Consider the following 17274-nt stretch of genomic DNA (forward strand, 5'->3'; position numbering starts at 1 on the left):
AGTTTTCTCACCTGTAAAATGGAGCTATATCCTCTTAGCCTTACCCAGAACCTCACAGGAACAGCTTAGCTGGAGTGCCTGGAAGCCATCTGTACAGAGCCACAGAAAGGGAAACCCCTGGACATCTCTCCTGCAGTCTGACTGGATTGGCTCCCACTAGGTTGTCCTTTTATTTTTCTGACTAGTTGCCAATCAAAGATTGTTTCAAAAACTAGACTATTTCACAATAAAACTCTTATTTCTGGCTCCCGTGCCTAAGGACCTGGAGCTGCTAGCAGGCACTGAGACCTGGCTGCCTGCTGGGATGGGCGTGTGTGCTCCACAGTGCCTCAGACCCCACCGTTCCCCATTAGCCACCTCTGGGCCCCTCAATAGTGTCTTGGCCTGAGGTAATGTGCAAGGCCCCCAGCACAGTGCCTGGCATAAGGTCAGGGTAGGATAACATCTCCTCCTGTCTCTGTGTGGCGGTGAGGTGGGGAGAGCACCCTGTGCTCCTGGAGAGGGGCTCCTGCTCTCCCTCATCTGCCCTCCCCTCCTCTGACCTGTCTCCTTGCTCTGCCCATGTCCTTGGGAGGCTGGGGTAGATTGGAGACCAGGCCTCTGAGAGGTGCCAGGAGGTCAGCCCCCTCCTGATGTAGCCCATGGGTTTAGGCCCCCATTTGTGCCTTGGCTGAGTACCTCCCACTTCAACCTCCTCAAATGCTCAGGATGTCTGAGGCTTGGGAGGTGACAGAGCCACCTGTCCTCTCCTTGTAGACCTGGGGAGGGAAGGTGGAGGGACAGGAGGAGAAAGGCTTTCACCAGACTTTCAATCAGGGTGTGGAGGGCCTCCAAAGCTCTTCCCTGGGGCCAGCCTGGGGCCAAGGGTGGGGTGTGGGCAGTTCCTTGGGGTCTTGAGAGGTAAGGAGAGTGGGATTCAGAGAAGAGGGTCAGGTGCCAGGTAAGGGGAGGGGTGTGGAAGGCAGATTTGGAGGCCAAGCTTTCCTTGCCTAAGGGGCTCTCCGTGGCTGTGCTGGGCAGCTTCTCTCCATCCTCCGGCCCCTGACCCATCTGCACCCCCTCTGTCCCCAGACACTCATGCACCAAAACCATAGTCACAGATTGGGACACTGCAGGGTCAGAGAGGCCTCAGAGCTCCGCCAGACCATGGGGGTTTTTTGGGATGCTTGGACCAAGAGCTAAATACAATGGGGCTGCTGAGAAGGTTATCAAGAAAGACAAAGAAAACTGATAAATCTTAAAAACTTATCCTGGTGAGAAAGCCCACTGGGTCCTAGTCCTTAAAATCTGATACTCGTTAATCTCCCTGATACCAAGGACAAAATACCCACCAGTACCTGGCTGCAATTTAACCACTTTGTTTTCTTTTAATTATCTTTACTTTTTGATAATCTTTTATGGCAAATGAGAGTGGTTTTTCCATTTATAATGAAAATAAATCATTCTTTAAAAATAATTTTAAAAACTCTTTTTACTGTGGACATTTTGAAACTCAGACCAGAAGCAGAGATGGGTGCCTGACATGCCGTCCTCCCGCCACAGCCACCACCGGCTCATGGCCGGTGCCCTTCTGCCTTGCTGCCCGCCCTTCCCACGCGCCATTGCTGATCCAACTCCCAGCCGCCCTACAGCTTTGCCTGCATATATTTCAGCATGTAAATTGCTTCTGTGTGAGTGTACTGAAAGAATATAGCAAGTAAATTCGTCTCTAGAAAGTTCCAGATAAAGCAAAATGAGAAGGGCCTGGATGACAGGGGGTTGGCGACTGTCGCCCAGCCCAGCTTCTTCTTGAGTGCATGAGAGGCGTAGCCAGGTGGGCCCTGCCCACGTCTGGCACAGATGCGCCCCGTGGTTCTTCTTGTTCGTATTCTTTCACACTGGGGGCCTCCAGAGGGCAGGGCTGCAGTCCTGGAGGCTTGTGCGTGGTGGCCCCAGACCCACTTAGGAGGAAGTGACAGAGGGCAGGAGGAACTGGTAGACTCCCTAACACAAATTTGTGGTGGGCTGGAGTTTTAAAAGACCTCCACCACCTTTGCCTATGAATATGTAGGTTACATGGCAAAAGAGACCTTGCAGATGTAGTTAAGGTTACCAATCAGTTGACCTTAAGATAGGGAGATTATCCTGGATATTAATGTCTTGAATTGCACAGGTGGGCTCCCTATAATTACAGGGCCCTTAAAAGCAGAAGAGAACGGTTCCAAGAGCCAGAACTTGAAATGTTGTTGCTGTTTTGAAGTCAGAGGAGAAAAGACCACAGTGAGGGGAAATGTGGGTGGTGCCTAAAAGCACACAGGGACCTTGTGCTGATGTCCATTGAGGACTGGGGACCTCAGGAACCATAAAGAAAGGAATTCTGCCAACAACCTGTTTGAGCTTGAAAGATATTTCTTCCCTGGGACCTGCAGATGAGATCCCAGCCTGGCTGACACTTTGATTTTTATCTTGTGAGGGAACCCCCCAGACTTCTGACCCATAGAACTGTAAAGTAGTAAATGGATGCGGTTTCAAGCCACTAAGTTTGGGGTAATTTGTTATGCAGCAGTAGAAGACTGGTACAGATAGTGAGCATATATGCTTTCTGTCACTTCTCATGGGTAACAAAGATTCTATGACATTTTAGGGAGGGCACAATCCCAAGAGATAATCCAGTTGCACCCTTCAGGTCAACAGCAGGGATGTGAGGCTCAGACAGGGGAAGGAGCCCACCAAAGTCTCACAGCAAAGGAGGGGTGGAACTGAGGTCAAGACCAGAGCCTGAGGTCTTGCAGGCTGTCTCCAGTGCCCACGTATGCTGAGCAAGGCTCTGCTAGGGTCAGGGGAGGCCCCTGAACAGAATGCTCACACTTCCTAGCACCCACCACAGCCACAGCCACGGCCACAGCCACACTCCCACAGGGTTTTGGTTTTGGATTTTTTTGGGGGGGATTGGGGAGAAGCTTCAAAACAAGTTTATTTTCTCACAGTTCTGGAGGCTGGAAAGTCAATGATCAAGATGCCCAAGGTAGATTTCATTCTGATGCCTCTTCTTGGCTTGGCAGTGGCTGCCTTCCTGCTGTGCGCCCACAGGACCCTTCCTTTGCGGGCGCTTGGAGACACAGAGTGTGATCTCTTCTCCTCTTTTTATAAGGCTACTGAGCCTGTAGAATTAAAGCCCCACCCCTACAACAACAAAAACAAATCTAATTGGTCACCACTGGAGGATACTGGTGAACCAAGCCATTATTTTGAAAACTAAATAAAAGGACAGAATTAAGCATTTATCTTGCTAACTGTACTGTTGTATCTTTACTAACTGTACCACAAGGTAAAACAATCGTAGACAAGGAAAGCTTACTTTTATAGAAGTATCCCAGCTAATACATGAAGAAAGAATAGTGGAGTTTGAATATCATAATTTTGGCACTAGGAGCATTGTTAGCTGTGAACATCACAAAAGGAAAGACAACCAGCTATCACGTGCTCTTGATGGAAGCACACACCACCATCCAGGATTCTTCCCTAAAACATCTAGCCGGACTCTGATTGAGCCTGTAGATTTAACTACCAATTCAGAAAATGGAGGAACTTGTTAAACAACGCCCCCGGGATCCAATCAGCAAAACCTAGTCTTGGGAAACTATAGCACAAACAATCTGATTTTTTTTTCCAACAAATGAATTGTAAGGGGGGAGAAAATGAAATGGAAGGGAAAACTAGATTGAGAGTAATTGTAAACCATATATAGACCAATTGCAATGTGTGGACTTTATTTAGATTTCTTCAGAAAAAAGGAAAAAGTAATGACATTTCTGAGACACTTGGAATTCTGGATATTTACTAGGTATGTGATGCTATTGGTAATTGATTCTTCAGTGTGATAGTGATATTGCAGTTGTACATAAAAGAGGAATTCTTATACTTTTTTGAGATAGCTATTGAAAAATTTATAGATGAAATAATATGGTATCTGGGGTATGCTTCAAAATATTATGGGAGAAGTAAGTGGATGGGGATACAGATGAAACAAGATTGGCCATGATTTGCTATATACTCCTCATATTTAATCTGATGAGGTGTATGGAGGAATTCATTATACACTTTGGTCTACTCTTATCTGTATTTGAAATTCTCCACAATAAACATTTTTAAAAGGGGAGATAGGACAAAACTTTGATAACAGTATTACCTTGTTTGAATGTGGATGTTATGAATGCTGATGAATTCTCAACACTGATGGAAAAATGTGCTTAAATTTCTGTCAGAATGTAACATCACATAAATAGAAAACAATATGTATATTTTTTACATGTATAAAAAATCTTAATATATAAAAAATTTTAATTTATAAATCTACAAATTTTAAAAGGGAGGGGAAAAGATTAAGCTTCTTGAGAGTCCAGTAAAAGGCAGAAAGCAAATGAAAGGACAACACAATGAGAAAGTTTTCTTGCGTTTAGTTAATTCCAAGTGACTCTATTTATGTAAAGACCCTGTATGGGTTTTTTTTTCCTTTTTTCTTTTCTTTTTTTTAAAGTTTTTTTTTGTTGTTGTTGAAGCATATGATTCACAATATTATATTGGTTTCAAATATACCTGGTGATTCCATAGTTATCTACATCATTAAATGCTCACCCCAACTAGTGTAGTTACTGTCAACATAACAAGATGTCACAGAATTATTGACTCTGTCAATATTCTCTATGCTGTGTTTTCATCCCCCTGACTAATTTATATTATGATTGAGGCATTGTGCCTCTTTATTCCCTTCACCTGTTTCACCCAACCACCTCAACTCTTCCCAGATGGTAACTGCCAATCATTTCTCAGGGAAAGACCCTGTATGTTTGTAAAAGCAAGAAAATGGAAGCCCAGTGACTTAACTCCAAGGAGAGGAATGGGAATTAAGTGGGAATTAATTTTTAAAAAAGCCCCACCCTAAGACCTTATTTAACCACTTTTTATTACAAAGTATAACTGATATACAACATTGTATTAGTTTCAGGTGTACACATGATAATTTAATATTTGTATACATTGTAAAATGATCACCACAATAAGTCTGTTTAACACCTGTTGCCATATGTATTTACAAAACTTTTTCTTTTTTTCTTGTGATGATGACTTTTAGATCAACTTTCATGGAAACTTTTAAATATGCGATACGGTATTATTAATTATAGTCACCATGCTGTGCATTACATCCCCAAGATCTATTTATTTACAGCTGGAAGTTTCTACCTTTTGAGCCCCCTTCACTCATTAACCCCCAGAAGCCCACCACCCCACCCCCAGCAACTACCAATCTGTTCTATTAATCTTGATTTTTTGTTTGACTTGTTTTTCAAACTCCACATGTAAGTGAGATCATATGGTATTTGTCCTTTTCTGTCCGACTTATTTCACTTAGCATAATACCATCAAGGTTCATCCATGTTGTTGCAAATGGCAAGATTTCATTCTTTTTTATGGCTGAATAGTATTCCACTGTCCATGTATATTATATATACTACTTTTTTATTCACTCATCCATCAATAATGGACAGTTGAGTTGTTTCAATGCCTTTGCTATTATAAATAATGCTGCAAAGAACATAAGGGTGTATATATCTTTCAGAATTAATATTTTCATTTTCTTCAGATAAATATCTAGAAGTGGAATTGCTAGATCATATGGTAGTTCTATTTTTAGATGTTTGAGAAACATCCATAGTGTTTCCCATAGTGGCTGCATCAATGTACATCCCTACCAGCAGTGCATGAGGGCTCCCTTTTCTTTACATCCTCACTAACTTTTGTTATTTCTTGTTTTCTTGATATTAGCTATTCTAACAGGTGGGAGGTGATATCTCATTGTGGTTTTAATTTGCATTTCCCTGATGATTAGGGATGTTTAGCATCTTTTTCTGTGTCTCTTGGCCATCATGTGTTTCTTTTGAAAATTCAGGTCCTCTGCCCATTTTTTAATTGAATTGTTTGTTTTTGTTATTGAGTTATATGAATTCTTTATATACTTTGGATATTAACCTCTTATCTGATTTGTGATTTGCAAATATTTTCTCCCATTCAGTATGTCGCCTTTTCATTTTGTGGATGATTTTGCTTGCTGTGCAAAGGCTTTTTATTTTGTCTTACATTTAAGTCTCTAATCCATTTTGAGTTAATTTTTGCATATGGTGTAAGGTAGACATCTAGTTTCATTCTTATGCATGTGGCTCTTCAGTTCCCCAAATGCTGTCATCAAAGCAACTTCTAAGGAGCTGACTTTCACATTGTTACCCTCCATCCAAGAGCAGATAACCCCTGGAAATGGACACCAGTGTTTTGTGGCACCACCGTCACAGAACTCATCTTTCCAGCACACTATGTCTATTGTCCCTGAACTACTTTGGGAAGCAAAGTGAATGGAGCAGATGGGTGTGTGAGAGGAAGTCGGGCTGGGAGATGCGGCAGAACTGCACCTGGGGGGCTTTAGACCCTGACTGGCAATGTGGACTTAACTCACCTAGTAGGTGCAATTGGAGACATCACAGACATTTAATTATGGGACTGACCTGATCAGATTTATGTGTTGGGAAGATCCTGGCTATATATAATGTAGAAAGAACTGGTTAGCGGAGGTCAAGGGGAGGAGACAGGGGAGTGGCTCGAGGCTACTGCAGCACTTCCAAGGGAGAGATGAGATGAGTCCGAGTAGGCAGTTCTCAAACTTCAGTAGGCATCTGGAGAGCTTTAAAAATATACAGATTCACAAGCACCATACCCAGAGATTCAAATTTCTGGGCCCCACCCCAGAACCTCTGAAAAAGGGGTATTGAGGCCCAGAAATCTGCAGTATGAAACCCCCTATGTGTCTAAGATGAGCCAGGCCTGGGAAGAGGCTGGTGACTAATGGGAAAAAAAGAACGCAGAGCTAAGGAAGACACAGGGGCTTCTGCCTGGGCAGGTGCATGCTGGGGACATTCACAGGACTGGGGATGGCAGCAGGTGAAACAGGTCTGGGTTGGACTTAGCAGCAAAGCTGGACTGGAAAGGAGTCCAAATCATGAACAGCCACTTGGAGCCTCTGCATGTGGGTGTGTCATTCCCATTATCCTCCCAAGCACTGCTTTTGTAACATTTGACTGCATCAAACATTCAACGGGGAAAATGACATTTATTTAGAAGGCTCAGGTATTTCACATCTAGGGCAGGCAATGCTGCTCTAAATTTACCCAGTCAACAGCTCATTTTTGCTGTTGGGTGGGTTGTAGATCATATGACAGAAGCAAGTGAAAACATTACTGGCTATAAACTTTTATTTTATTGACGAAATGTCTATTACGCAGCTAAAACATCTAGTTGATAGGCGCTGCCCTTCAACAGTTGGTAGCAACAGATTCTTAAGTGGTGGCAACAGTGACATTATATCCCTTCCATCACCAGTTGATTCTTTGTATCGCCAATTACTGGCCATACATTTATTTTTGGCTTCAGATACTGCAGAATAAAGAGCTATCACTAAGATCACCCGGGGGCTCTCCTCTGAATATACGAGCCATGTTTGTTTAAAACTGATGCCGTTCCTTTCTTCACTAAAGTTTTGATGCAAAGTTGAAATCTACAGCTTTAAGGGACTACTATTTATTATCCTAAATCAGGTTTTGGATGGGGTGTAGGAAATTTTCACAAGAACCTAAATTTCACGTCGATTTGTAATGGATTAGCATACCAAAATTGGCTTAAAGTGCACTTAATGGATGCATTACTGCAGAAGGGATCTGTCTCACCAGAGTATTTCTAAATTTATGAAACTGAAATGCACTTCAGGTTACTGAGCAGTCTAAATTTGTCAAAGTCAATGGGCTGGACGTGGGTCATTGCTGGTGGCAGAGATCTGGAGCCAAATCCCCAAAACGAACCCGACAGCTTGGGCACTGAAGCCCCACAGCCCCTCACGCCCAGGTGCAGCCCTTCCCAGCAGAGGGACTCTCACCCCAGCAGTACTGCCCCCACCTCCCCCCCATGCTGTCCCCTTGGAAACAACCTCAAATGTGAAAATAAGATGAAGGTGAATTGAAACTTCATCTGGTCTTTGCTAAAGTGTTAACTGAGAATTAAGCTGATGACTAAGGCCTTTGGCGTCTAAAATGGCCTTTCCTTCAGGGCATTGCGTTCTGGCAGGAGGCCCCTGGAAGCTCCCGAATGCTCTGGTGGCAGTGCTCTAATGGTGGAGTGCCCAAGGGCAAAGCTGTCAGTGTGGAGCTGCGCTTACATTGTGTAGCGGCCCATGCCTGGCTCTGTCTCCTTTCTCCTAAGTGGTCTGCTGTTCTCCCTTTCAAACTGGCCCCAATAGGGTCAATTCCCGGAACTGTGGTTCCCATCCTTTCCTTAACCCCCTTAAAATGGATTTCCTACAGCAGTTCCCCTGACCTCCCAGCTCTATGAAATCTCAGAGCTGTAGCTTTCACGGTCCTTCCCCCGACCAGCTGTAGAAACTGAAGGCCAGGGAGACTCAAGGTCTTGGGGACAACCGGTGGTGGAAGCAGAACCTGGGTCTTCTGAGCTTCCAAGCACCCGGCACATAAGCGGCTCAGAGAGGGGAGCAAGCTGGGTTCAGTCCTTCGCTCTGTCCTCCCTGTACTTCCCCATGGGGTGCGCCTGCCATTCCCTTGGATTCACTGGGGACAGCACCCACTATGGTATAGGAGTGCCTCTGGTCCTTTCCTATGTTGTTTGGTTTCTGAGTCTCAGTCTCCTTGCCTGAAAAATAGGGATAAGTAATATTGGCTCAAAGGTTACATGGGTCAGGTGATATAACAGAGGGAAGTGCTGAGCAGAGTGCTTGTCACATGATGGGGCTCTGTAGGTCCCCATCCTTAGGTGGGGACAGAGACTTAGCCATCTTAGTGGCTTCAACATTCACTCCAGTATGTGGCAAAGAGCAGGTATTCAGGAAATGTCTGCTGAATGAATGAATGAATGAATGAGAGAATGGTGCTTTAGTCTTCCAGTTTTTTGATGTCCTTGCACTGTCTCTTATAGAATCTTTATTCAAGTAATGTTCACTGATTCAATTAATCAGTTAAAAAAGTTATTATGTGATGGTTGTGTGCAAAAGTACCCTCAATAATGTTGATTACTAGTAATAGCTAATATTTCTGAGCTCCTACTATACCCCAAGAATGGTGAGTAGTATTTTTTCAAACATTTTGTCATTAATCTTCACACCAGCCCATTGAAAGAATGTATCAGTCAGCCATTATCACAATAATGCTGTGTAACAAAACTCCAACACTTGGTGACTTACAACAAGCATCTTCCCCCCTTGCTCATGTGTCTGTAGGTCAGCTGAGGCAGCTCTGAGTCCAGCTGTAGGTGGGATGCTTGGCTCCAAGTTGAATTCAGGTCTGTTCCATGTGCATTCATTCTGGAGTCTTGCTGGGAGAAGTAGCAGTTTCTCAGAACATATTCTCATTATGGACCACTGGAGCCCAAGAGAGCAAGCCTAGCCCTACAGTACATTTTGAGCCTGAGTCAACACATTCTCTAAAATCTCATGGTCTAAAGCAAGTTGTATGGCGAAGTCCAAAATCAAGGAATGGGGAAATATGTTCCACACAGTGTGAGGCTGTGACAAGGGTGCAGAAGCATAATACCCCACGAGATTAATAATTCAACCTACCGCTAGTCAGTGGTCTTATAATCCCCAAACTGAGGCACATAGGAGAAGTGACTTGTCCAAGCTAGTAGGTGTCAGAAGTAGGTTTTGAACCCAGGCAATTCAACTTCAAAATTATGGAGGCCTAAGAGTGTATGCCTAGGGAAGGGATATTTGTTTTCTTAAGTTATCTGTATTTTTTCACCCATTGTCACCAATGTCATATTGGCACTAACCTCTCTCACAGTCACACATCCTTCTGTCCATCCACCCGCACATTCACACACATCTGGCATTTGGTTGTTCTCTTGGTTCTCCAGAATAACAGGCTCATGTGCAATTCTTGGGTCATTTTTTGAAATTAAAGTTGAAGGGAAAAATCGCCCTCTAGTTAATCTCAGGCACATGTACTAATACCTTTGGAAAGTCCCTGGTGGAATTTGTATCACAGCAGCACCATGATTTTACTTAAAAACAATTTGTTCCATGTCAACCATAATTTTTGACACCTGAATTTGAAAGTGACCTGGGTGGGCCCAGTGCCATCTCTGAAAAGGCGTCATGAGAGGAAGGACCGTGGTATGTGCGGCCATGGAATAATGTTTCACACACCCTTCCAGGAGGGGATTTGCTCCTCTGTGTTTCCACAGAACCTTCCCTATGTTTGTTTAAACCCATTGCACATTCTGGTGTGACAGCTGCCTGGCCCAGGGCCTTTCTTGCAGACGCGTGTACAAGCAACCTTCTCTAACTGCACCCTGCGCTGTGTCCCCCCACGCAATTACTTGAGTATATAAACCCCACTGAAAGGCAGACTTTTCTTGGGAGCTAATAAATAAGCCCCAAAGCCACAACGTGTGTAAGACCTTGAAAAATGGCATCATCATCTATAGGGAATTGTAAACCCTGCAAAAAGCAGTTCATTGTATTTTCAGAAAAAGATTTTTGTTTAGAAAAATAATAATGAACAAAAGCCACCAAGTGGAGTCTGTATGGAAAAAGCAATCCAGTCTGAGATGCTGAGGCTGGTCTCTTTGCCACATTAATCTTTCTTCGTGGATTTTATGTAAGAGGCATTATTTGCAGGAAAACAAGACACAGTTTTGAAGAATTCCCTTCTCATCTAGCCTCCCATCTGCAGTTATAATACTCTAATTGTGATCTCTGCTGTCGTTGCCATGGATGCTGAGCAGAAGTTTACAACCTCAAGGCAGGTCATAGTTTCTGGGGGATGAGGTGAAGCCGTAAGCAACAAAAATCCTGGGTTTTCAGGAAAGAGGAAGAGGAGAGAAGGCGCTGTCAGGAGGCGCCCCTCAGCGCTGTGTGCCAGCACTCTGCAGTTAGGAGGCACGTTCCACTTCACTTCTGCTTGCGTTGGGCATGAGGATGCTGGACTGTGGCCATGGGGACAGGGGCAGGCGCAAAACTGCACAACTAAAGACCTGGATTTTTGTCTTTCCCTCGGACCTGTTTCCTGAGAGGCTGGCTTGGTGTTCCACGCGCCTCTGGAGGCAAGCCTTCCAGAATTCAGTATCTTTTCTTTAACTGATGGCATCTTCAGCTGAGAGTCCAGGGGGCGTCCACTGGATGCTGCCTGCTTGACCTCCCGCAGTCCAGGTGGCTTCCGAGAGCCGCTGCCTCGCGTTCACTGCGGCAGGGCCAGAGGTCCCGCCGAGCCTCTCCTCCCTGTAGAAGCAAACGAAGGGCGCGGGAGAGCCTTCGTGGGGTGCAAAAATACAACAGAAGGCGCAGAACCCACCAGCGCCGTGGCTTGAATATCAATCTATGGGCTGGCTCCGGACGCCTAAGTTCATTAAAAATGTCTCTGGCTGGGGGTCACTGGCAGACTTTAGGGGTTTCGGTTTGCTTTCTATTTGGAATCACCGCATCACACAAACCATGTTTACTTGGAAGGGGAGGAGCAGGGGGACCAAACCCACCGCTCGGCGCACATGCCTTGATCTCACATTCCAGGCTCGAGCTGATGTGTGTCAGCGCGACATGGGGCGGGGGGAGGGTTCGCTTCGGGTGTTTCATTCGCCGTCTGCACGTCACTCCCAAACTTTTCCTCCCTGCGCTGGGGGAGTCAGGTTGATGTGCCCTGAATACGGGGCTTGAGGCGCCGGGCTGGGCGCGCTCCCGCGGAGCGGGGCCGCAGAGGCTCCCGGGCTGTACCCGGGCTTCTCAGGTACAAGTTGGGCGCCAGGCGCGGGGGTGGGCGCGGCGAGGAGCAGCGACTGGAGGTCTGGCTGGAGGCTGCGGGCTTGGGGCTCCGGCGCCCCTCCGCGTTCCGGCCGTGCAGCGCCAGCGGCGCCCGGGGCTGGGCGTGGGGAGTCCGGGCGGTGCAGGCAGCGCGCAGTCTCACTTCCCGCGGCGCTCCCGGCGCGGTGGCGGTGGCGGCGGCGGCCCAGGCAGACAATGAACTTGCCAGCGCGCCGAGCTGAGGTAGGCTTGGGCCCCGCGCTCCTCGGTCCAGTCTTCCTGAGGCTGCCACGGGCCGCCCAGTGGGGGACGCCCCCTGGCCGCCGATCCTGGGGGCGCTGCGGGGGCGCCGGGGACCCGGCGGGGAGGGCTGCCCCGCGGCGGCGCCGAGGCTCGAATGTCCCCTCCCCGGCTGGAGGTAATGCGACCGGAGCTCGGGGACAGGGGACAGGTCGATAAGGTGGTGGCGCTGCGGACAGTGAAGGCCGTCGGGGGGCGCACGCTGCGGGGTAGCACGGGCCGGTTGTCCAGAGCAGCCCCCTGAGTCGGAATCCGGGCGCCCCCGCGCCGCGCGGCTCTGGAACCTGCAGGCGGAGGACCGACTGACGGACAAGCCCAGTGCCTTCACCGTGTGAGTACGCGATGGGAGCGGAATCCCCCAGCTCCGCGCTCTGCTCCCCGCACACTTCGGGGAAGTTTTCAGGCGCAGCCCGGGGCAGTTACGTGGGCATCCGCCACTCCTCCCCGACTCCAGCTCGGAGCTCCCGGCCACTGTCCCAAGGCGGCTCCGAGCGAAGGTGGCGGAGGGTCCCAGGCGCTGTTGCAGATGCACCGGGACTCGGAGGGGGACCGCGGCCGCGGGCCGGGGAGGAGACGGGCGCGCGGCCGAGCCCGGAGCGGTCTGAACTTTTGCTCCCCGCCCCCTCTTCCTTCCTCCCCGCCCTTCGTCCCCTGCCCCCTCCCAGTGCCCGGCCGCGGCCCCGGAGGCGGCGAGACTTGGGAGTTGCCGGTGCTTCCCGGCGGCGGTGGTTGCGTCCCCGGCGGGTCTGAGCACGGCGAGCCAAGCGCGGCAGGTCTGGGCGGCGGGGCTGTGCGGGGCTGCGGGGCTGCGGGGAGCCGGGTGGATGCCGCGGGGGCGACGCGGGCGGTGGTAAAGGAGCGTGAGTCTGCTGGGTTGTGTGTGCGGGTGGAGAGGACGAGGCGGCTGTGGGCAGAGGAAGGCGCGCGGTGGAGCATTTGGCGCCCCTTGAGTCCCCTGCGATCGCGGGAGGGAGACACCCGGGCTAAGGGAGCCTCGCCTTGGAGGGAATGAATGAAGAGCTGTGGAAGCGCCTTCCGGCTCCTACGGGCGAACGGATTGGCTGGCGTGCGCGCGCCTGTGTGCGGTGTGTGCAGGATTCGGGGCCGCCTGGGTCCTGGGCGCGGCTGCTTGGCTGTCCCGTCGCGATCCTGTGCCCACAATGCCCACCCGCTCTGCTGGTGGTTCGCTCGGCTGGAGGGGCCTGTGTAGACACTGCAGGCCGGGGCTCCGCAGCCGGCGGCTGGCAGCTAGACGTCGGCGCCTTGCGTAGGGAGATTCGAGAAGGAGGCGGCAGTGCTGGGGTTGAGACCCACCCCTCTGGCCCCGTTTTCCTACCCCCTGGGTCCCTTAGCCGAATTCACGTTGGAGCGGAGTTAGTGGCTTGGAGTCTTCTGGAATCAAGTATGTCCGGAAGCCCCCAGACTCCCGGCGCAATGGATGTGGCGCGCCGTTCGGTGAGAAGGAGCTGAGGGGATGCGGGTTCCGGGCTCCCACGCAGGGCCCCTAGCTCCTGCATCAGCTGCAGTTCCTGTGAGGGCAGCTTCCCCGGTTTTGGAGCAGAAAGGCAGCCTGGGGGCATTTGTATACCCCGAGGGGCCCATTAGGGAACTGAGGTCTGGAAATTTAAGTGAAGTTTTTCTAGGACCCAGTCATACCCCAGCTTTCCCGCACCCGACCCCATCCCCCAACATTGCAAAATCAGGAACCGTCCCTTCCAGAACCTGGCACTTAACTAATTTTACAAACAGTATGTTGATTCAGGGTCTTGATTGTATGTAAATACAGATCATATATGATTTTGTCTGAAATAGCATGGGAATAAAAATACCGTTTAATAGGTAGTCAATCAGTTTATACTTATATCGGTTTATGCCATTTAATGGGTAGTTTTTTCTCTCCAATATACCTGAAACATTGGAGGGAACATGTTTTTCTTGCCTCCTCCTGGATGGGACAGCTGAGCCAGCACGGAGAAGCAGCTTGCGGGGGGTCTCCCAGTCATGCCTCACTGAGCCAGAAGAGGAGCTTCTGAGCCTAAGTCCAGCTCTCCCGGGAGAATCATTTCTAGGGCCCTCTGAAGGAAATTCTGCGATTTCTTTGTGTCTTTTCTCTCTTGGGCGTTGCATGACTGCGCTGAGCTGGCTTGTGGGTGAGGCAAGCAGGGTCAGTTGATCCGGGATACTGGCATCCCTCAGCCATCCTGCAGATTTGGCTTCAGGCCACAACAAGAAAGTGAATATCTCAGTAGAGCAAGTTAGGTGAATTTTTTGGTTTCCAAGTGCATATAAAAGTTACCTTTGCACTGTACAGTAGTCTGTAGCATTGTGTCTTAAAAAACAATGTCCATACCTTAATTAAAAATACTTTATTGTGAAAAAATATTAACCATTATCTGAACTTTCAGCGAGTTGTGTTTTTGCTGGTCGGGGGCCTTGCGTGGATGCTGGTGGTGCCGATATGGATCAGGGTATTGGTTCCTGAAGGTTGGAGTGGCTGTGGCAATTTCTTAAAATAAGACAGCAATGAAGTTTGCCACATCCAGTGACTTCCTTTCACGAATGATTTCTCTGAAGCCGTGCAGTGGCTGTTTGATATCATTTTACCCAGAGTAAAACTTCTTTCAAAATGCCAGTCAGTCCTCTCAAACCCTGCCATTGCTTTATCAGCTCAGTGTATGTAATATTCTAAATCCTCTGCTGTCATTTCAGCAATCTTACAACATCTTCATCGGGAGATGCCATATCGAGAAACCACTTCATTTGCTCGTACATCAGATACGATTTCTCATCTGTCAAAGTTTTATCTTGAGGTGGCAGCAATTCGGTCCCATCTTCAGGCTCCTCTTGGAGTTGTAGTTCTCCTGCTGTTCCCACCACATCTGCGGTTACTCTCTCTACAGAAGGCTTGAACCCCTCAAAGTCATCCATGGCGGTAGGAATCTACTTCTTCCAAACTTTATTTATGTTTTGATATTTTGACCTCTTCCCATGAATCACGAAGGTTCTTAATGGCATATAGAATGGTGAATCCTTTCCATAAGGTTTTGAATGTACCCAGATTCATCAGAGGCACCACTATGGTAACTACAGCCTTCAAAATGTATTTCTGAAATGACACATGACTTGAAAGTTGAAATTACTCCCTGATCCATGGGCTGCAGAATTGATGTTGTGTTAGCAGGCCTGAAAGTAACATTAATCTCATTGTGCACCTCCTTCAGAGCTCACCGGTGACCAGGCGCATCGTCAATAAGCAGTGATATTTTGAAAGAAGTCTTTTTGTTTGAGCAGTAAGTCTCAACAGTAGGCTTAAAATATTCAGTAAACCATGTTGTAATTAGATGTGCTCATCCAGGCCTTGTTGTCCTGTTTATAGAGCACAAGTAGAGTAGATGTAGTGGAATTCTCAAGGACGCTGGGATTTCTGGAATGGTCAGTGAGCACTGGCTTCAACTTAGAGTCACCAGCTCTATTAGCCAGAAAAGAGAGTCAGCCTGTCCTGTAAAGCTTGGAAGCCAGGCATTGACTTCTCTCTAACTATGAAAGTCCTAGATGGCATCATCTTCTAATATAAGACTCTTTGAACCTTCTAATATAGGGCTGTTTGTTGAAAATCTGTTGCCTGTGTTGCCACCTTCACTAAGAATCTTAGCTGGGTCTTCTGGGTGACTTGCTGCGGCTTCTCCATCAGCACCTGCTGCTTCCCCTGCATTGTTAAGTTATGGAGACAGTGTCTTTCCTTAAAACACATGAACCAACCTGTGCTAGCTTCACACTTTTCTTCTGCAGTTTCCTCAACTGTCTCACTTTTCATAAAATTGAAGAAAGTTAGAGCCTTGCTTTGGATTAGGCTCTGGCTTAAGGGAATGTTGTGGCTGGTTTGATTTTTGTGTGTGTGCAGACACTCACATGTTCTCCATATCAGCAATAGACTGTTTCTCTTTCTTATCATTCGTGTGTTCTTCACTGTAGGAGCACTTTTAACTTCCTTCAAGAACTTTTTCCTTGGCATTCACAGCTTGGCTGACGGTTTGGTGCAGGACGCCTAGCTTTCAGCCTGTCTCAGCATTCAACATACCTTCCTTACTAAGCTCAGTCTTCCAGCTTTTGATTTAAAGTGAGGGATATGCAACTCTTTCTTTCTCTTGAGCACTTAGAGGCCATTGAGGGTTACTAATTGGCCTAATTTCAATATTGTTTGTCTCAGGGAATAGGGAGGCCCAGGGAGAGAGAGATGGAACGCATGGTGGAGCAATCAGAACCGTACACTTTTATGGTTAAGTTCACCACTTCATATGGCCGCAATTGATGGTGCCCCAGAAGTTACATTTGATCATTGACCACAGGTCACTGTGACAAATATGATAATAAAAGCATTTGAAATATTTAGTGAATTCCCAAATTGTGACACAGAGATATGAAGTGGGCAAATTCCCTTGGACAGACTTGCTTGACACAGGTTTGGCACAAACCTCCACTTTGTAAAAAAGCCGGTATCTGTGAAGTGCAATAAAGCAAAGCACAATAAAACCAGGTGTGGCTGTATTGTGTAGGGGCAGGGAGGCAGGTCTCCCCACTCTGAGTCATATGTGTGCCTTGGTTTTCTGTGATGATGTGAGCTTGTGATGCCTTAACCCTGTCTTGGGATCCTCGCGCCGTCACTGTGCCTTCTATGAGAGCTGCTATTTCCGCACCTTTCCCAATCTCTTGTTGCTGCTGCTAGGCACGATCGGTGAGGCATTTGGTTTTCCACATGCCTGAAAGAGAGAAGATTAATCCTTCATCTGGAAGAGGCAGTGCTTGCAGGAAAAGTTGGGAGAAGGTGGGAAGTGTACTCTCTTTATTTGGTGTCTGGAGAAGAGCAGAGAAGAAACTCCAGGTTAACCAGGTAGGTCCCGGGTGCCCCGGGCTGTTTGAATCTGCATTTGGGGAGCTTTAGATCAGTGCTGGGTTGTGATTAGATTATGGTTGCCCAAGGCCATCTGGAACCTGGCTGAAAGGTGCCCTTTGTGGTGTAGAAAGAGAGGGAGGAGAGCAGGGAGCTACCCTGAACAGGTGAGCGCATGCCTTACCTGCAGGAGGTAGCTTTGACTCAGCTCCAGCTAGTTGGGGAAAAAACAAACTTGACAGGTCTTGTTCATTTTCAAGAATTC

At 47.8% G+C, this 17274-nt stretch overlaps 1 protein-coding gene across 8 annotated transcripts in view; it reads left to right on the forward strand.

Moving 5' to 3' along the window:
- Positions 1-10576: 10576 nt before the first annotated feature.
- The window catches only part of CHST15 (carbohydrate sulfotransferase 15), a 79205-nt gene continuing 72507 nt past the window's right edge, over positions 10577-17274 (forward strand). For 2 of the 8 annotated variants that reach the window (XM_037011189.2, XM_073240167.1), the window contains exon 1: positions 11600-11807. The gene's annotated coding sequence lies outside the window, so the exon portion shown is untranslated. Of the gene's footprint in view, positions 11808-11835; positions 12065-12431; positions 12453-12786; positions 12895-15949; positions 17010-17274 lie in introns of those variants that run through there. The other 6 variants (XR_012132977.1, XM_037011191.2, XM_017676202.3 and 3 more) reach the window with 6 other exon arrangements.

The sequence above is a fragment of the Manis javanica genome, chromosome 7 (assembly GCF_040802235.1).
Source record: "Manis javanica isolate MJ-LG chromosome 7, MJ_LKY, whole genome shotgun sequence".
NCBI classification, from domain to species: Eukaryota; Metazoa; Chordata; class Mammalia; order Pholidota; family Manidae; genus Manis; species Manis javanica.